The 21,057-nt window shown below is 41.1% G+C and overlaps 1 protein-coding gene and 1 non-coding gene across 4 annotated transcripts in view; one reads left to right on the forward strand and one right to left on the reverse strand.

Annotated features, from left to right (window-relative positions):
• LOC123499058 (connectin-like) overlaps nt 1-21,057 on the forward strand; it is an 831,458-nt gene that overhangs the window by 462,394 nt on the left and 348,007 nt on the right. The window lies entirely within an intron of this gene.
• On the reverse strand, nt 16,401-16,473 carry Trnam-cau. Its single transcript has one exon. It is a non-coding gene; the product is annotated as a tRNA-Met (tRNA).

The raw sequence follows: 21,057 nt of genomic DNA on the forward strand, positions 1-21,057 counted from the left end.
AGGCAAGTCTTCTGAAGTCAATCTTGGTTACCTCCTTACAAATGTCAAGGAAATACGAACAACGTCCTTGTCTCTAAAGCCACAAGGGAAGTAAATGAAAGGCGTCTCTACGTCAAGTGTCCCTATGTAAACTGTCCTGAGCCAGACCCTTGCACAGCGTTTAGCTTACACTTTACATCCCGTTAGTCAGGGCGGGAGCTGACGCAGGCCGTGGAGACGACAAGACTCGGCTCCCGTCCGCCCTTCTTCCATGGCGGACACTTGACTTGTGGCGGCGAGACATGACGCCCGCCTGACGCAGCAGTAAAGAGTGTGCCGACCCCGCGCCTCCTCCCTTCTTCTCTGCTTCTGTTCTCGTCCTTGTCCTTCCTTCTAAAATCTTTCCTTCTCTCTTAAACTTCTCTCTTTCCTTTTCTATGGTTCATCATCTTTTCCTCCCTTTCCTTCCCTTCAACATCCCTTTCTATCTATTTTTTCTTCTTCCTCCTCCTGTTTTCATTTCACCCTCTCTCTTCCCTCATTTTATTTTTTTTCTTTTCTCTCCCTTGTCCTTCTTTTCAACTTCATTCCTTCTTCCTTCTTTAACTTCTCTCTTTCCGTTTCCATCTTACCGTCCCTCGGTTTCCCTCATCTCCTTTTCCTTACTCTCTCCCTTTCATCATTCCTCTCGCTTCTTTCCTTTTTTTTTTGTTTCGCTTACTTCTTTCTTTTATTCTTAATTGCTTCCCATGTTTTTCCTATCACACTTTCTTCGTTCTCTCTCTCTCTCTCTCTCTCTCTCTCTCTCTCTCTCTCTCTCTCTCTCTCTCTCTCTCTCTCATCATCATCAATATCATCATCATCATCATCATCATCATCATCATTTTCCTCTCCTGTCCTCCTTCCTACTTGCATATCTTCTCATCCACATTTGTCTCTCCATCCCTCCCTCTGTCTCTTCATCCCTTGACCTCTCATTCACTACAATGGATCACGTTGGCCTCATCTCACCGTTTGCATCAGTAATAGTAACTCGTTGCGTTCTGACACATGTGCTAAATTCTTTCCTATGTAATTGTTTTCCTTTAATGAACTTGTGTGTAATTACTGGGTTGGTTATAAATCGCACATAAAAAATATTGCGTTCAGCGATATAATAAGCAGAACTGAAAACAAAGAAAATTTTAATAAATCCTGCAGTAACTTTAAAATGTGGAGTGAATGAATCGTAAGGTACTTTCTTTAATAGCCCTCAACCTAACATTTCGAAGAGATTATTAGCACATTGATTAATGAAGAAAGCAGTTTTAGACAAGTGTAGCTGCGGCAAGACCAAATTACAGAGTAGCACAATACCTCTTTCCCAACTCTTCCCTTTTTTTTTCTTTCGTTTCCATATTTTCCCATTCCTTCCTTTCCCTTCCTTTCCCTTCCCATCCTATGGCCTTCTTTCTCTTCTCCCTACTATCCTTCCCACATTCCTTTTCTTTCTCCTTCCCTTCAGAGAGAAGTCGTCTACCACATCAAGCACAAGATATTTCAGGACACCCTCATGGACTTTTAACCATTTTCCCCTTCTTCCCAATACCAGATCTCGTTTTCTGTTTCGCCTGGCGCACGACACGGGAGGTTAGAAAATCAGCAAGACCATGAAAGTCAACCACTTACCATTAAAATTCTCCACCCTTCTTTCCTTCGAGGAGCGACGCCTTAGGACATCGATAGGAACTGAAAAAAACCTAACTTAATGTGACTTAAACATATTCTAACAACATAGTGGCCTTAACTTAGCCATGCCTTGTATAACCTGGCTTTTAAATGAAGTAACTTAACCCCTCATGACCTATCATAATCTAATACAACCTAATATAGCGCAGCTTAAGAGAGAGAGAGAGAGAGAGAGAGAGAGAGAGAGAGAGAGAGATTGTGTACAAAAAATATGGCGGAAGAAATAAACATCTTTAATTATCATCACCACCAGTACTACCACCCCAACACACCATACACTATACCCAATAACGCAGCCAGAATTAGAAGCCACCACTACCACCACCTCACCACCACCAGGCCACACACGCGCAGGTAAAATGAATGTGTGAAGTCACCTGGTGGGAAGATATAAAAGGTGTAAGGAGAGATTTACGCTCGTTGCCCGCGAGGGAAGAGAGTGGCGCTGTGACGACGATCAGAAGGAGGAAGAGGAGAAGATGGAGGAGGAGAAGGAGGAGGAAGAGGAGGAGCATGAAAAGAAAAAAAGGAAGAAAAAGAAAAGAAAGAAAAGAAAAAGAGGAGGAGGAGGAGGAGGAGGAGGAGGAGGAGGACGACGACGAAGACAATAAGGAGGACGAGGAGGAGAACGAGAAGGAATGTGAAAGAAAATGAAGAAAACAAAAACACAAACAAAAGTAGAACAAAAAAGAAGGAATAGAAGGACAAGAAAAAAACGGTCAGATAGAGAAGAGATAAAGACAAACAAACGATATATATATATATATATATATATATATATATATATATATATATATATATATATATATATATATATATATATATATATATATATAGTATGAAAAAAGAGGAGTAAAAGATTGTCATAGGTACGGATCTCTCTCTCTCTCTCTCTCTCTCTCTCTCTCTCTCTCTCTCTCTCTCTCTCTCTCTCCTGAAAAACAAGACTTGATCTATGTTGCATATAAAAATAGACGTAACATGAAAATGAGCAACACGCCAAAAGATAAAAAAATAAAAGACCCGCAGTTTATCTCGAGAGTTCAGACGACGACACTGAAAATTCCTGATGATGACGGATTGTGTGACGCGCGTGGAAGTCTCAGGGGGAGGCTGATGTGGAGAGGGGATGGAGAGAAGAGGAAAGGTGCAAGGAAGATGTGTGGAAGAAGAGGGAGAGAATGGAGCAGTGTAGATGAGAAAGGAGAGGAGAGAAAGATGGAAGGGAGAAAGATATGAGAGGAAAGGAAAGAGGGATGGATAAATGTAAGGATGAAAGGATGAAAGATAAAGTAAATAAGATAAGATAAAGGAAAGATAGAGAAGAAATGAGAAAAGGGAGCTAGATGAGTGAGAAGAGCGAGAAGTTGCGAGAAAATGGAGGGAGGCATTGGTAGAGAGAGGAAGAGAGGTAGAAAAGGAAGAGGAGAAGAGTTGGATAAAGATGGAAGAATGGAAGGAAATTTTGATTGCAGGGAAGAACCGGGAAAGAATAGAAAAAGATGGTCGGATGGGAGAGAAGGAAAATAGGAAAAGGGGAGGAAAAAATAAGAAAAAAAGAAGCAAAGTTTAGAAAGAATAAGAGGAGAGACAAAGTATTTCAGAGATGAGACACGATGAATAAAAATTAAAAGACGAAAAATGCTTGATCGAAACTGAAAAAAAAGAAGTCAAATATCACCGTATCCTTCCAAAAAATAAAAAGGAAAACTTAAATATAGCAACTGTGAACCGGGTCATGACGGCTGCTTTTAGAACCACGACGAGGGAATTGTGAATTATGCATGAAACTTCTTGGTGAGTTGAGGTTATGAGTGTTGATAATTGTGTAGCCTTTTCCTGGTGCGCGTGCGAGTGTTGGTGAAAGATAGCGTGTTGTATCTGACTCTACAATAGGTGTTTAGTTTCAAGTGAAGGACTGCTAGTTTTTTTCAGCTATTATTCCTATTTGCATGCTAATTTAATATGCATTGCTTAGAAAAATAGGTTGTAATGTTGCAATTGTTGTTCTTGTCCTCTTGCTCTCTTATTCTCTTTTTTCTCGCTCTGCTCTTTTTTCGTCTTATTCTCGTGTTTTCTCTTCGGTGTCATCTTTCTCATATTATTTTTCATCCTTACTCTTCTAATCTGTGTCCGTTCTCGCTCTGTCTCTCTTTCATCTTCGTCCTTATCATCATCCTCTTTTCATTCTCGTCTTGCTCTCTTATCTTTTTTAAGTTCGTCTTTCTGTCATCGTTCTCTTTCTCTTCCGTATTCTCTTCCTTTTCCTCCTTCTTCTTCTCCTTTCCCTTCTCATCCTCGTCGTGTCCTCGTCAGTGGTGTGAATTAAGGGATTAGTAGCAAGACTTGTGAGATTAATCTTTCTGGAGGTCGCTTGGGAATACTGCAACCTGTGTGTGTGTGTGTGTGTGTGTGTGTGTGTGTGTGTGTGTGTGTGTGTGTGTGTGTGTGTGTGTGAGGGGGGGGGGATAGTAAAGTGAAAAGAGTGCAAGGAAGCAAGGCCCTAGGGAGGAGACGACAAGGAGGAGGAAAATCAGTGTGATGGAGCAGGGGGAGAAGGAAGAGGGAGGAGAAGGAAGAGGAGACACGATATAGGAGGAGATGGAGAAGGTAGGTAATATAGGAACAAAAGAGAAATGGTGGAGAGGAAGAAAAGGAGGAGGTTGTTGGAAGAGGACACAGACTAAAAAAAAAAGAATGAGGAAAAGAAAAATTAATAAGAAAAAATAAAGTGTAAGAAGAGTAGCAGGAAGAAGAGAAGGGGAACAAGCAGGAATAGGAGGGAAGGAGAGAGGAGGAGGAGGAGGAGGAAGGGGATGAGGAGGAGGAGGAGGAGGAGGAGGAGGAGGAGGAGGAGGAGGAGGAAGAGGAGGAGGAAGAGGGCGAGAGAGGAGAAACAGAGTGGTGCTGATGATGCCTCTTGGGACGAAAGATCGAAGATGAAATGATCTCAGAAATAAAGAGAAAAAAACAATCATAGGGAAAATAAATAATGATATACAGTGGAATACGTGGAGATATTAATAAATAATAAGAAAAAAAGCTAAAAATACATGAAGAAAAACATAATATAGAAATAGAAGAAAAGTATGGAAGATAAGAGGAGAATTGAAAATGTGGAAAAAGAGAAAAAGAAAAGCACATTTCAGGCTGAGGATACATTCATGGATAATGATCAAAAATATTTATCAAAGAAAGTTGAATTTCACAAGATATGATGGGAAGAATACAAAAAGCGATGAAATTAGATAAAAGAAATAGAGGTTATGCAAGGTTACCGATTGAATGACATATAAATGTGAATTAGTTAAAATAAGGATAAATACTATTAAGTAGAGAGATTTATTTTTCTTTTCGTAACTATACATTCTAAACTTATTTTTTTCATCTCTTTTTCATCCAGGGAACAAAAACATTTCCTAAGAATCTTTGGAAATTATGATATTTAGGAACCTTTTTTATGAATACTTTGACAAACTCCGTAAAGAAATTGTGCTTTTTTATGAATATATTGCAAACTTGTATCTAAAGTTGGTGTTTTTTCTTTTTTTTTATGCAAGAAGGGATGCTAGCCAAGAATAACAAAAAATAAAAAAAAAACTGAGCCACTGGATCAAAAGAGCTTTCCAAAAATCAGGGACAAATGTTTTGAAACTTCCCTCTTAAAAGAAGTCAAGTTGTAAGAAGATGGAAATACAGAAACAGACGGGGAGCTCCAGGGTTTACAAGAGAAAGATATGAGTGATTGGAAGTACAAGGTTAACTCTTGTACTAGAGTTGGACAGAACAGAGGTGAAAGGAAGAAGAAAGTCTTGTGCAGCAAAGCCGCAGGTGAAGGGAGGCATGCAGTTAGCAAAATTAATAGAGCAGATAGCATGAAAATAGCGATAAAAGATAGCAAGACATGTAGCATTTCGGCGGTAAGAACGAAGCTGAAGACAATCAGTCAGAGGAGGGGAGTTAATGAGATAAAAAGCTTTTGATTCCACTCTATCTAACAAATCTGTGTGAGTGGAACCTCTATAAGCAAATGGTTTCTATATGCATGTATTTTCAGAATGATTATTATGTTATAATTTTACTTTTTTTCAAATTCATTTTGGTATTTATTTTGTTTCACGAATGGAAGTGGTTTAAATATTTCAGTTTCAGTTATCTACTCTCTCTCTCTCTCTCTCTCTCTCTCTCTCTCTCTCTCTCTCTCTCTCTCTCTCTCTCTCTCTCTCTCATCACGACTCAATTACTTTCTCTTCCTCTCGTCCAATAAAACTTTACATAAATGGCCTCTCTCACTTACACTTTTATGTCCCTCTCTCCCATTCTCTCTCTCTTTCTCTCCCACCCATTACGGCTCTTCATTATTTATCTTATTTTTGCGCGGCTCTCCTTTCCATTATTCCATTTATCGCACGTTTTCTTTTCGTTTTCTGTGTAATATTTTAGCGGAGTCTTTCTTTTATTTGGTCTATTTATTTTTTAAAGGATCGTTTCTTTTTATAGTTCTCTCTCTCTCTCTCTCTCTCTCTCTCTCTCTCTCTCTCTCTCTCTCTCTCTCTCTCTCTCTCTCTCTCTCTCTCTCTCTCTCTCTCTCTCTCTCTACTTAATCTTGCTTTAGTTTTATTTTTCTTTCATTTTGTATTTTCCATTTTAAACTTCTCTGTTACTTCTGATATTTCCTGTTTTCCATATCGTGTCGTCATTTTTCCTCCCCATTTATTATATTTTCTTTGTATTGGCTTGTTTTTCTCTTAGTTTTGATATCTGTTGCTTATTTGTGGAGTTTTATTGCATTTTCGTATCCCGTTATTGTATCATTATTTATATTTTTTTCTACCATGTTTTCTTTACCTTTTCTTCCTGTATTTTGAAACTGTATTTTTTTTTCTCATTTTCAGTCTTCTTTGTTTTCGGTTTTCAGTTTTTTCGTTTTATCGTTTTATTTTGCTGTCTCTATGTTTTTTTTTTCTTTGACTCATTTTTTACTCAAAATTTTCTACGGTCTTTGTTTTTTTCGGTTCCGTGTTTCCCATTTATCAGTTTATTTATATTTTCCTTCTTCACACTCATCTTTGATCTAATTTTTCAGTCATATTTTTTCCTTGCGTTTTCTTCCTCATGTGTGAAAAGTGGGATTATTATTAGTACCAAGAAGTCTAAGGGTGAATTCTATATCGTGGTCTTACGTTATCCAGGTGAAAGTAAACGCTGTCAGTCTGTGCTATACTTTTACAGGACCTAATTTAAAGCTGCAGCGGCTGTGACTGGACGGTGCGTGACACAGAAGGAAAAAAGGTTTAACAGGTGCTTGTGGTAAGGTGAACTTCTATATATAAAATTATGAATCCCCGTACCATGAATGAAACAGTAAGCGGTGACAGTGAAACTTTACTTACCATTCTGTGTTTAGTCATACCTTGAGAATCTAACTGTCATCCTGCTATTTCATTCCTTCGTTAACATCCAGAGCACTGAGAAGAAAAGGTGGAGAATATGAGATTAATTTCTCTCTGCAGAACTGTTAAGAGACTATCGTACAAAAATGTGTGTGAAAAGTTCTTGGTGATTATGAGAAAAGTTGTGTAACAGTGAATGGGAGGATAATGAAGTAAGAAAAATTAGGTTTGTTCGAAGTAGGAGAGAGCGGTAGTGGTGGTTAGCAGTGTTCTTAGTTAGCTGTTCTCATCTTCACTGCTTTTAAAAGGTTGTAAATGAAGTTAAATGAATTATAAAGGATAAGTTTATTGTTCTATTAAAAGGTCAACGAGAGAAATGTTCATGACAAGCAAACTAGTTACGATGTCTCTGTGACCTTTAAAAATAATTGCGGCAAGAGAGCTAGACATTTCTGAATGTGGGACTCACTGCAGCTTTGATTCGCTTTCCTTCTTTTTTGAGTCCTCCCGCGTCTTTTAAATCTGTTACTAGACATGTTTTGTGAGATAATAAGAGGAATATGTATTGAATAGTAGAAAGACACTAGTGTGTGTTTGTGTGTCTGTTTTGTGTGTGTGTGTGTGTGTGTGTGTGTGTGTGTGTGTGTGTGTGTGTGTGTGTGTGTGTGTGTGTGTGTATCTAGGTCACGAACGGAACGTAAGAACTTAAACTAGAATTGTGTAAAGCACTTTAGATCGACTACACGGTATACACACACACACACACACACACACACACACACACACACACACACACACACACACACACACACACACACACAGAAACACGTCGGCTGCAGTCCTGGCGTGGCGGAAAAAAAAAGAAAAAAAAAACAACGTCCACTAAATTTCACTTTCTAGGGAAAAGTAGTCGGGATTGTAATTAGATCTTCCTTAAAAGAGATTATTTATTTCCCTTCCAGTCTTGTTTGTATCGTTCTGTCTGGTCTATTGTGGTTAGAATCGCTGTGTTTGGTGTAGTTTGGAATGGTGAAGTGAGATGTGGTCTGGGTTACTGTGACAAAGCCCGGTCTGGTCATTCTGGTGTTGTCTAGTGTGGTCTGGTCGAAGTTACTCTGCTCTGCTCTGGTCTAGTTTTAGTCTGATTTGCTATGATTTGGTGTGGTCTATGATGGGACTGACTGGTGAACAGAACACCATGTATACATAACGCCAGTATTCAGTGCATAGTAAATATAGTTGTAATTTTTCCCTGCCGTCAGTAGCGCAAATTTCTCTGTTCGCGGCGCGAGGACTAATGAGCCGCGCCGTGGTGGCGAAGAATGTGGACAAAAAAGCCAAGGTTGTAATGAAGTAATAAACTAATTAACGGTGTAGAGAGAGAAAGAGAGAGAGAGAGAGAGAGAGAGAGAGAGAGAGAGAGAGAGAGAGAGAGAGAGAGAGAGAGAGAGACCTACACCACTGACTTTCTCATCTCGTCAGTCTAACTCTTAAGGGAAGCGCGCCAAACTTCCCGTGATTCACATATCGGGCGTTGTCTCGCTCATGAAGCCTCCATATGACTTTCCCTTAAGCTGCGAATAATAATATGACCATATATCACAAAGTTCAAAGGATAGCACCGCATTAGTCCATTGTATTCACGTACTCTATATGTAAATAAGGCAGCGAATACATGAATTTTTGATAGAAACTTCAGCCTCCACGGTCGATGTTTCCCGAAGCTACGTCAGTGTTCGTGTGGCTCTCCTTCTCTCGCTCTCTCTCTCTACCTCTCCCTCTCTCCCTCGGCCGCAGGTAACTCACCACTGATCATTTAAGCTTTTCAGGTGAGCGGGGAGGTCAGGTGCGTGCTGGTGGAATAACCTTCAGCTCTGTTTTCAATTGCACAGCGTAAATTTAGGTGCATGAGGGACTTTTACTTCCTCGGCAGTGGTTCTTTTGCTCACGCTTCCCTTCATTGTGCGATTTCCCAAATTTCCCTCGATATCGTAAATTGTTGAGGTGCAGCACGCGGGAACACTTTATCGCGCATCTTCAATTAACTGGAAAGCAAAAATCTTGGCGGTACGATGCGTGTTTCATCAAAACTTTGGATGCTGGATAATTTAACGAGGATATTAAACTGAAGAGCTGCGAGTCTGCGCTCTCTGACCTTCGTCCCGTACGTGCCGTGAGGTGCTCTGTGAGGCACGGCATGGCACGACACGACTAGTTTCAGTCATTGTTAGAGGTATTTTTCTGTCATTTAGGGCTCGGCACAGTATGGCATCACCTACGTCAATCCGTCACCCGTGCCTCTCTACATAAATATAACTTCGTAGCAAGTACAAACGAAAGTGATATACACATTATAAATAAGACGTAAGCGATGTCATGCGTAATACAATATGGCATGGAAGTACACAGTGTAGTCATGCATGAAATGCGTATAAAGTTGATTCGCTTCACATGCATTGTTCATATGTGTCATATGCACATGTAACAGATGTGACTCTCAGGTCACCCAAACCGGGCGACGCAGAAATATAGGAAGCATTGTGATGGACATTTGATCCACGCAAATGTTCCAAACACACACACACACACACACACACACGGTAGCTCAGTGGTTAGAGCGCTGGCTTCACAAGCCAGAGGACCGGGGTTCGATTCCCCGGCCGGGTGGAGATATTTGGGTGTGTCTCCTTTGACGTGTAACCCCTGTTCACCTAGCAGTGAGTAGGTACGGGATGTAAATCGAGGAGTTGTGACCTTGTTGTCCCGGTGTGTGGTGTGTGCCTGGTCTCAGGCCTATCCGAAGATCGGAAATAATGAGCTCTGAGCTCGTTCCGTAGGGTAACGTCTGGCTGTCTCGTCAGAGACTGCAGCAGATCAAACAGTGAAACACACCCACACACACACACACACACACACACACACAGAGCTTTTAAGACTGCTAATATTTTTCATAATGTATAAGTCATCTCAATCTGTCACTAGAATCGAAAAAGAAAAATTGTAGAATAAACGTGTAGCTTCAATTACAGTCTTTTGAATGTAATGGAGGTATGACCTAGAAGTGTCTCGGAATATAACACTATGAAATAAGCGACTAAGGTAAAACCACCACCACAACCACCAGTTTCAAAAGTGCCACTAATTATAGACAATTCCTCACCTCCACCTACACGCGAATGATGGGGGTGACGGGGCGAGGCAGCTGAGGATTGGCTCGGGCGGGGATGGGCGGCAGAGAGCAGGGCGTGGGCCTTGCTAGCTTAGCGGACGTAAGGTATGGGCAGCTTATGGCGAGGGCAAGAACAGAGTAAGGACAAGGAAAGGAAGGGCGTGTAAAATGAAGAGGCTTACGAGATTTCATTGGTGAACTGTTTGGAATTTTAATATGTATCCAATATTTTGCAAGAAAGAAAAGAACATTGATTTTTTATCTCCTAAGTTTTTTGTAATTTTTCTTGCAAGAAAATTAGAAAGAGAGAGAGAGAGAGAGAGAGAGAGAGAGAGAGAGAGAGAGAGAGAGAGAGAGAGAGAGAGAGAGAGAGAGGTATATTGGTGATTTTCTCTCCCTGATTTTTGTACCCCAAGTTAAGCTTCTCAAAATGTAAAATTAGCAAACAATAGGTCAGCTCTTATCTATCAGGCAGAAGACCAAATATAGACTTGCTTTATGAGACTTGTCAAAGAAAAAATAAGTCAACTCATCTGAGTCTCCTAATGGTGTGTGGTTTGACGTGCTGTAGAGGTGAAGCGTAAGGAAAAAAGACGTAATTAATCAAGTTCCACGAGTATTATTAAAGATCGCAAATTTTCAGTGAAAGCAACATGAAAAATGAGGAATGGTGTGTGCTGATTTGCTGATAAGGAGTCGCCAGCACGAACGAACGCACGCCAAGCTAGTATTTAGGAGGGTTGATTCCTGTATTCAAAATCTGCGTAGGGACGTGCATTTACACACACACACACACACTCTCTCTCTCTCTCTCTCTCTCTCTCTCTCTCTCTCTCTCTCTCTCTCTCTCTCTCTCTCTCTCTCTCTCTCACACACACACACACACACACACACACACACACACACACACACACACACACACACACACACACACACACACACACTTACACAACAATAATTAAGGGAAAAAATCGGCTAATGAATGTAGTAGATTAATACAGACGCAAAAACAGAAAACAGATGACAGGGTACATCTGATTAACTCTTACAATGTAAAGAAAACACACACACACACAAACACACACACACACACACACACGGACCATCGTGGGCACCTCCTTACCCTTAGAATCCCACGAACACTCCCACTCACTCTCCCTCCCTGGCAGCCGAGAGAGGACAGAGAGGCAGTGGGAAAAATGGAGTAATCAAGGGGTAACCACCGTGCGTCGTTCCTATCTTCCCCTGCATCACCCCTCACGTCCAGCCCAGTGCAATATATAGTATACAGTGATCCCGGTCCTGAAGTCTCGGTTCGCCCCGTATCCTCTCATAGAATAGCCTGTAAACCCTCATAGATGCATCCTTAAGATAGCCTTGTCGGTAGTTGCGGCGAGCTCCACTTAGCAGATAATAACTGGCCGCCTCCTCGATGTATCAGTACCCAGAGCCGCAGTGACCTGGTGATTAAGGCAGTCTGGCGGGTCTGCGCGGGGCTGCGTGGAGAATCGCGACCAGGGAAAAACGGTGCGAGGAGGGATACACTGTCTAATTTCTTCCTCTGACTGTCTGAGGAAGGGTAAAGGAGGGAGAGAGAGTTAACTGGAAGACCTTGACTGCTGGAAGTAAGGAATGGGAGGAAGGAAGGTTTGTTTCGATACGAGGTCGATACAGCAAAAGAGGAAGAAGGAAAAAGAGAGGGAGAGGGAAAGGATGGGGGAGTGGGAGAGGGGTAGAAGGAGAATGGCGTGACAGATATTGCTAGATTTAGTGTCGCAGGTCACCAGGGAGTGTACGTAGGTGTGACCTGACTTCCCCTGCAATACCTTTTCTTTCTTTTCCTTACTTTGCCTTCTGCTTACCGTATCTCTAATCTTAACATATATTGACTTACCTAATCTTAATTTTATCTTGCCTTTCATTGCTTTATAGTATTTCAAAATTTTCTGCCCTTTTCTTTCTTAGCTTGCTTTACGTCATATTACTTTATCTTCTCTTACCTTACCAATTCTTACCCAATATTTAAACACTTTTCTAATGTAACCTATCCTATTGTACCTTCCATTACCTCACTGTGCCTTATCCTCGCCATATCTTACACTACCTTACTTTGCAATACCTCACATCGTCATGCCTTACCATGCCTACATTGTCTTACCTTACATTACCTCAATTCACTTTACCTTATCATTAACCTGACTTACTTACCTAACCTTACCGTATAGTATAATTTCTCACCTCACCTCGCCTTAACCTGCCTTACTCTGACCTACCATATCATATCACACCATGCCATACCATACCATACTTTGCAATTCCTCACTTCACCTTACCTCTCCGTACCGTGCCGTGCCGTGCCGTGCCGTGCCGTGCTGTGCTGTGCCGTGCCGTGCCGTGCCGTGCAGTGCCGTGCCGTGCCTAGAGGCCATCTCGTTATGTCTCTCCGCCTGCCTCGCCTGCCATCTATTTGTTTTTGTTGAGTAAGAAGCGCAGATTCGATGGCAACGACCGTGCTCCCTGAGTTATTCACGCAACATGCAAGTAACAGCTAGAGTTGCCCAGGGAGGTCGTGACTCGCACCCCCCACAGCGTCACCGTCATCACGACCCGGGGGCTGGGGACTGGCCAAACAAAGACTGTGTGCCCCGTTACTCGATGTGAGGTGTTTGTGCTATGTGTGTTTGCTGTATGTTTGTAGTGTGTGTGTGTGTATGAGGTTTTGGTTGTGGTGGTGGTGGTTGTGGTGGTGGTGGTTGTGGTGGTGGTGGTTGTGGCTGTGTTGAAAAAAAATTGGTGGAAGAGCTGCAATACATTTTCTTTTTCTTTTTTTTTATTTTGTATGTTTGCAAGCTTTTTCCTCGTTTTTCTTTTATCTTATCCTTATTTCTCTTGTTTGTCTTTTTTTAATTTCTTTCCTCTTTTCTCTCTTCCGTTCACTACTTTCTCTTATCTTCCTTTCATCATCATCATCATCATCATAATAATAATGATAATAATAATAATAATAATAATAATAATAATAATAATAATAATGACAAAATACTACTACTAATAACATTGATAATAATAATAATAATAATAATAATAATAATAATAATAATAATAATAATAATAATAATAATAATAATAATAATAATGAAGATAACAACAACAATAATAATAATAATAATAATAATAATAATAATAATAATAATAATAATGATAATAATAACAAAAAATAATAATTAATTATAATAACCACCACCACCACCACTACCACCACAGCAACAACACTAACAAAACGCCCCCGCTAAACACTAATCGCTGTACCCATAAAAGATTCTCCAGTAAAAGAAAAAAGTCATCACACCAAAACTCTATGCAGTGCTGTACAGATAAGGGGACCAGCCAAGCCAACAACCTAACCGGCCAGCCAAGCCAACCTCACGCTGCCTTCACTCAGATCCTGCTTGTCACTTTGGACTTTAACATTTACCAAGATGGCGAGTGTCGTGGGTCCGCTCTCATACATCATGCAAAGACTGCCACACTTGACTTATCTTGAAAGCTTTTCCTGTTTAGTGCTGCAGGAGATTCGGGCGTTGTATTGCTAAACATTTGTCTCGCTTCGTATTTAACCTGGTCTCTGTGTGGTTGTTGGGATTTTATTTCTTGAAAGCTTGATCTATTTACTGTTGGACGAGACTTAGTGATGTACTGGTAAAGATTGCATTTTTAGTATTTCAAGGTGAGGTTATGTGGGTTTATCATTTTTTTTTCATTATCATTAGTAGTAGCAATAATACTGACAATAGTAGTATTCTATCTATTTATTTATTTGTCTATTTGTTTATATTATTGATTAATTTTTTAGTGAATTCATAAAATCTGTACCTGTCTAGTACTGGACGAAACTTACGAACATAAACATTTCATTTTGTCGCTTGTATTTAACCAGCTGTGATTGAGGGGTCTGAGAGTCCATGTGTCTTTTTATTAGTCTAGTAACATTTTTGTTTGAAAGCTTTACGTGTTTAGTGATGAACGGGACTTGACTTATTTTTCCTGTAATCTTCAGAAAAAAAAATCATAGTGAGAGAGAGAGAGAGAGAGAGAGAGAGAGAGAGAGAGAGAGAGAGAGAGAGAGAGAGAGAGAGAGAGAGAGAGAGAGAGAGAGAGAGATTAATAATGCAATCTTTCAATGTGAGAGGATGCAGGATGTAGGAGGAGTCAGAGTAGGATGAGGACCAGGATGAGCACTAGGAGGAAGAAGATGAGGTGTACGAGTTTCATGTTTCCTTAAGCGGTCCGGCCACGGCTCCTCCCTCACTCCCTCACTACCTCCGGCGTGGCTCGTTGGTAATTAAACTTAGACTGTGATTATGCGCGTCGTGGTCACTCCAGGGCTGTCGTGCGGGTGTCGCGGCGCCCTAATGCCGGGTTACGGTGCAGCTTTCCTCAGAATTTCGCTGCAGCTCTTCGTCAAGTATTAAGCGTGGGTATCATGGAGGGTTTATGTCGCACAGGCGCACTTTATACCACAACCTTTCGTAACTTCATCCTTTAGACTGTATTTGGTTTACTGTCGTTGCTATGATGGTGTTGTGGAAGTGATGCTAGAGTAAAGGGAAATCTTATATTCTACAGGTGATGTTAATGAGGGCATACACAAGAACGCTTTATTAAACAAACTTTCGTATCTTTGTCATTATATCTTAGTGCACGGTGTAGCCCTCTTGATGCAGTGTTATGGGAAGTTTCTAAAATAATGGATCTTTGCGAACGGTAGCTTACCCATATTTTTCGTAACCTTATCCTTTAATGTCTAGTTTTTGAGTTATGGTCATTGTCACGATAGAGCTGTAAAAGTATTGCTAAAATGCGCTGTGATATATAAAAAGATTTTTATTTTCTATTATTTTGGAGATGTTAATGAGATTTTAAAGATGCATACTTTGTACCTTGACCTCCGCAACTTGATGTGTGCGCGCCATGTGGTCGTTGCCATGCTGTTGTATTGGGAAAATGGCTTTTTTTTATGAAGGGAAGACAGCCAGCCAAGGGCAAAAAAAGAGAAAAGATTGAAAAAAATGCCCACTTGAGTGCTGGCTGTCTACAAAGGAATAAACGTCAGTCAAAATTAGGGAGCAAATGCCTCGATACCTCCCTCTTAAAGAAGACAAGTTGTAGAAAGTCGGAAATACAGATGCAGGGAGAGAGTTCCAGAGTTTACCAGTGAAAGGTATGAATGACTGAGAGTACTAATTAACTCTTGCGTTAGAGAGTTGGACAGAACAGGGATGAGAGGAAGAAGAAAGCCTTGTGCAGCGAGGCCGCAGGAGGAGGGCAAGCATGCAGTTAGCAAGATCAGTAGAGCAGTTAGCATGAAAATAACGATAAAAAATAGAGAGAGATGCAACATTTCGGCGATGAGAAAGAGGCTGAAGACAGTTAGTCAGAGAAGGGGAGTTGATGAGACGAAAAGCTTTTGATTCCACCCTATCTAGTAAAACTGTGTAACTGGAACCCCCTCAAACATGCGAAGAGTACTCCATATAGGGACGGATAAGGCCCTTATATAGAGTAAGCAGTTAGAGGGGAAAGAAAAACTGGCATAGACACCTCAGAACGCCTAACTTCATAGAAGCTGTTTTAGCAAGAGATGAGATGTGAAGTTTCCAGTTAAGATTATGAGTAAAGGACAGATCGAGGATATTCATTTTGAAAGAGGGAGACAAAGTTGAGTGTCATTGAAGAAGAGGGGGTAGTTGTCTGGAATGTTGTGTCGAGTTGATGGATGGAAGAATTGAGTTTTAGAGGCATTGAAAGGAAAATCTATTCTTCAGGTGACGTTAGTGCAAGTTTACACAAATACCATCCATATGCACTTGCGCAACTTTTTTCCCTTTTTTTTAAGGTTCAGGTTCAATTTTAATAATGCCAGTTAAATGTCATACGTGTCACACGCTGGGACAAAGAGGTCACAACCCTTGACTCATATCCCGTGCCTGCCTGCTGTTTGTACTGCTAAGCAGAGCTGCACATTTAAATACTTGTCTTTCTGCCGCGCCGTCTGCGTGATTCAAAACTGCATTTCTAGGTGTGAGCAGAGGTTGCCAGCCAGTGCGCTGCTCGGCGTGTAAAAATATTTCTGCCCCGAGTGAGGATCGAACTCACGACCTTGAGATTATGAGACTCACGCGCTGCCTACTGCGCCATCGAGGCAGATAAATGTGAAATTGAAGCGCTGTGAATATGTGTGTGTGTGTGTGTGTGTGTGTGTGTGTGTGTGTGTGTAATTCACCTCGGTCGTCTGCTGGTCACCCAGCCAGTCTTCCCCATTACGGAGCGATCTCAGAGCTCATAGACCGATCTTCAGGTAGGACTGAGACCACATCACAGTGTTTGTGTGTGTTTCTGATATCCCTCTGAAAAATATGTATGATGGTACAGTACATAACAAAATTATTCATTGTCATTTTCCTGTCGTTAGGTCGTGGATGTTTAGTTTTCCTTCTGAGGTTGTCTGGGTAACACCTGGCGTGCTTACCTGCAGGACGGCGTAACGCTTGTGTGGTTTACTAGACAAAATTCATTATTGAAAGGGAATTGACTGAGACAGAACACACAAGAAAAAAGAATGTACGGGGTGGAGGACTCACTCTCTCTCTCTCTCTCTCTCTCTCTCTCTCTCTCTCTCTCTCTCTCTCTCTCTCTCTCTCTCTCTCTGCCACATCACCTCATCTTTCCATCCAATCCCTATTCCTTTCCAATCTCTTCCCATCCTTTCATATTACCTTCTTACTCCTCAACATTGCCTTCCTATTTTCTGCTTTCCTTATCCCTAACCCATGCCACTCACTATAACCTTCCAATCCTCTACCCACTATCCAGTAACTCCTCCAATCCTCCACCCTCCTATCCCCTTTCACCATATCCCCTTCCTATCCCTTCATCTCTCCTCTCAGACCTCCCAAGCTTGAGATGATCCCTCTACATGTCCCAGCCAGTTTTCGTCCCGGGATAGAGATGGTCAAGTTTATCAATCCGCGGTAGAGCTTCTCATTAATCCAGGCTTACCTTGCTGCCTCGCTAACTCTGGGGGTAAAGAGCCGGAATGGAGGTTCATGTTCTTATCTTGGTTCTGAACGGCGGGGGGAGGGTAGGGAAGGAGGTGAGATGTAAGAGGAAATATAGTGTGTGTGTGTGTGTGTGTGTGTGTGTGTGTGTGTGTGTGTGTGTGTGTGTGTGTGTGTGTGTGTGTGTGTGTGTGTGTGTGCTTGGATGGATTGGTGTATAATGGAGAGGAGAGAGAGGAGAGAGGGAAGGAGGAAGGATAGCAGAGTAACAGAGAGAGAGAGAGAGAGAGAGAGAGAGAGAGAGAGAGAGAGAGAGAGAGAGAGAGAGAGAGAGAGTTAGAATCAATGAAGTGACTAGGCTGAAATTAACGTTCCTTTTAAGCTACACGATTTTCTTTTCCTCTTTTTTTTTTTTTTTTTTTTGTTATTCCGTTCATTAGTGGTCGCTCGGCCGTAAGCAGGCACTCGAGGATAAACGCTCCCTCTCTCGCCCATAAATAAATTGAGTCAAGTGGCTGAAAAAGTAAAAGAAAAAAAAAATGCTAAAGCAGCTAAATATTTCAGTCCATATGAATAATAATGACCTGTTTTGTGTTGCTTTTATCCTTTATTTGTTACCACGGAATAAAGTGAAGTACTTCCTCATAAAGTCCCTTTTTTTCTGTTACAATGGAAGAAAAAATTACTGTTTTTTGGTTGGGTTGGAGGAGAAAGAATGGAGGGGATGTGAAGGTACTGTTCTTGGGAGCGGTTGGTGTGAGAAGAGGAGTGGGGTGAAGGAGGCGTGTCTGTGTATTTTTGCCAATATCCCTTGTCTGTCTTATTCCAGTCTTTCTTTTTTTTTTTTTTTGCTGGATATGGTGGGTTAGAAAGGAGACAGAGGAATGTATACCGTTTTAGGTAATCTTTGCTTTCTTTTTTGTTTTATTTTTTTGATACTTTTTAGTTTTCTGTAGAGAAATAGAAAGTCACCGGAACGGTGTGGGTTGGACGGGCTGCTACAAACACCATTATTCACTAACCCTTTGCAATCTTATTATGACTTTTTTTCGAAAACCACAAAGATGATTAGCTGGGTTGTGAAGAGTATTTCTCCTGTTAGTAATGTAAAAATCTTGTTTATCTTTCACTAGAACCGAAAAAAATAAATAAAACCCTAGTCACTTAACCTCTGAAATTATAGTCGAGGTGCAGACAGACATGTTTGAGAATAGAGTCCAGGAAAGACGTGCAGAGATCGGTACAGGAATGTGATTGTCGTGCGTGGGATCATGGAGAGTCATGGTGGCGGGGAAAGGAAGTCAGGGAGAAAAGTGATAGTGTAGCAATGATGTTAAGTATGTTGGTAATGGTAACTGAGGGAGGCCAAGAAGAGATTATCCTCTGTCACAACTAAGCCTAATTCTACCCATATGTTTTCTCGTAGGCTTAGGATTCCTGTAGTCCTATTATGCTGTTGTTTTCAGAGGGTGACTATTATTGGTTTGATTATTGTTATTAATACTGTGACAAATCAGGGAAGTATATTCGTAGGCCTAATTCTGATCATGTTTTTTTTTTCTTATGGACATGGAAATATATAAGCTTTGTTACGCTGTTATTTTCAGGAAGTGTTAATTACGTAGCTGTTTGTTATTGTTATGCTATTCCCTCTCCACCACCACGACCACCACTGCCACCACCACCACCACCTCGCCGTGACCGTATTGACTCCCCAACGAAGAGCAGAGCGTGGTTGGTGTTGTGTCACCAGATTCCTAGTAGTTGGTCCTCGTGTTTCATTCTGAAGGCTACGCATGATTATCCAGAGAAGGGAAGAGAGAGAGGAGAACGAGAAGGAAGAGGGTCAGAAAAGTAGAGGAAGAGAGAGAGAGAAAGGACAAGATTAATAGGGAGACGAAAACTACTAGTGACAGCAATAGAGAGATGGGAACAGGCAGAATGACATAAAAACGGAGACACAGAGATAACTTTATACCAAAGGAGAGAAGAGAGAGCTGCAGTGCTTGGAGGGTGAGAGGAAGACGAGGTAGGGAAGGCCACCCCTTCCTGATGTACCGCCGTGATGGGGGAACCTGAAGGAAGGTAAGGGAAGGGAGAAGAAGGTGCAAGGGCGTCGCCGTGACCCAGGAGATTAAGTTCGAATAAAGATTAGCAAGATTTATAGGAATGCTGGATTACAGCGGGAAGGAAGGAAGGGAATTAAGGCAGTCTTTGATTAACTCAGTCAGGTAAATGCAGTTCAGCGTAACTGGCGCACAAAAACACTCACCAAAGGAAATTGATTAAGGAAAACATCAGAATAATACCAAGAGGTCAAAAGAAGAGAGGTAAAATATCCAGGTGTATCTTTGTTAAGCCAGAAAAGTTGTCACCTGTGCTTCGAGAGAAATGTGTCTGGCGGATGGAAAGTGAGAGAAAAAAAAAAATTCCTGAGTTTAACATGAGGGGAGGAATTAACACGGACTATCACACTTTGCCAAGCTTAACACAACAGTCTGGGACTGAGTGGGCAGTACTGGAAGACACGTCGCCCTTAATACCCGTTGTATCTTGTCAGTTAAGGCTCGGACGATGCCTCGTAACGAATGGCGTTTGTTGTGGCATTTAGGAAACTTTACCGAGTGGATGTTCTTCAAAGCCTCGGATTGGTGCCTCTAAAGGCTCCTTGAAACCCAAATCCCGCGCACAGTACCTCCACGAGCAGCAATGACAGTGTTTAAGTAGTCTAACACTTTTACTTACGACTTTATCCTAAAGTCTTCTCTTTCTGAGTAAAGCGGCAGAGTTAACCTGGCGGAGTGATAAATGTCGGCACTGTCATTACCTCCAAGAAGGGCAAGAGTCCAGGCATCTAGGCAGATTTAGTTAAATCGCTTACCAGAATGGAAAAAAGAAACACCCATGACAACCTAAATATACTTCGTGGTTTTCGAGATTCTTGACACTGTTTTTTTTTTTATTTTTCATGGTATACAAGACAGATGAAGGTCCCTGAAATGACTGAATGAATAGCAAAATCAATAGATATACTCTTACCACTAACAAAAAATTCAAAATACACATAATTTGCATTTACATTTCGGAGGAAAGATGAGGTGAATAATATGTCACTTTTATTACCACTATGAGTGTTGCTTCCAGTCATGGGCTAAACGTTATTTCGATCACTGGTGTAACAAAAAACACTAAAGTGAACTCAAGTACTCATCTTTGTTGCTTTTGAAGTTGATGAATACGTGTCAACATTTTTTTTTTTTTTTTAATTCCTGAATGAGGCCATAAAAGAGTGGGAAACAAATAAACTCTCCCCTCTTCCTTTTTCTCTCCTCCACCCATTTCATGATTATTACTCCTTAACTGAGAGACACCTTAATGTTAGTTATTCTTAAGGAGCATAATATTAAGCAACACATGTACTACGGTTAAGTCACGATAGGGTAGGAAGGATGGGAAGTCTTGATAAGATTTTAAGTGTCGTGATGTAAAAGAAATCTTGGTCATGGCAAGAAAACGAGGCCGGAATGTGATAAGAGCTTGGGTTCTTTTCTTTTCTTTTCTTTTTTATGACACAGTTGGTGATGTAAAACTGTGATGCACGTGTTCTTCATGCGGGAAGGTTGTTGCCCTTTTCCTTTTTGTTTTACTCCCGTGTTGTTGAGTTTCGTTCAGTTCCGTTTCTTCAAGTTTCGTTCCCTTTAGTTATGATTCATTTCCTTTACTTTATTTT

Source organism: Portunus trituberculatus, chromosome 49, assembly GCF_017591435.1.
Source record: "Portunus trituberculatus isolate SZX2019 chromosome 49, ASM1759143v1, whole genome shotgun sequence".
NCBI classification, from domain to species: domain Eukaryota; kingdom Metazoa; phylum Arthropoda; class Malacostraca; order Decapoda; family Portunidae; genus Portunus; species Portunus trituberculatus.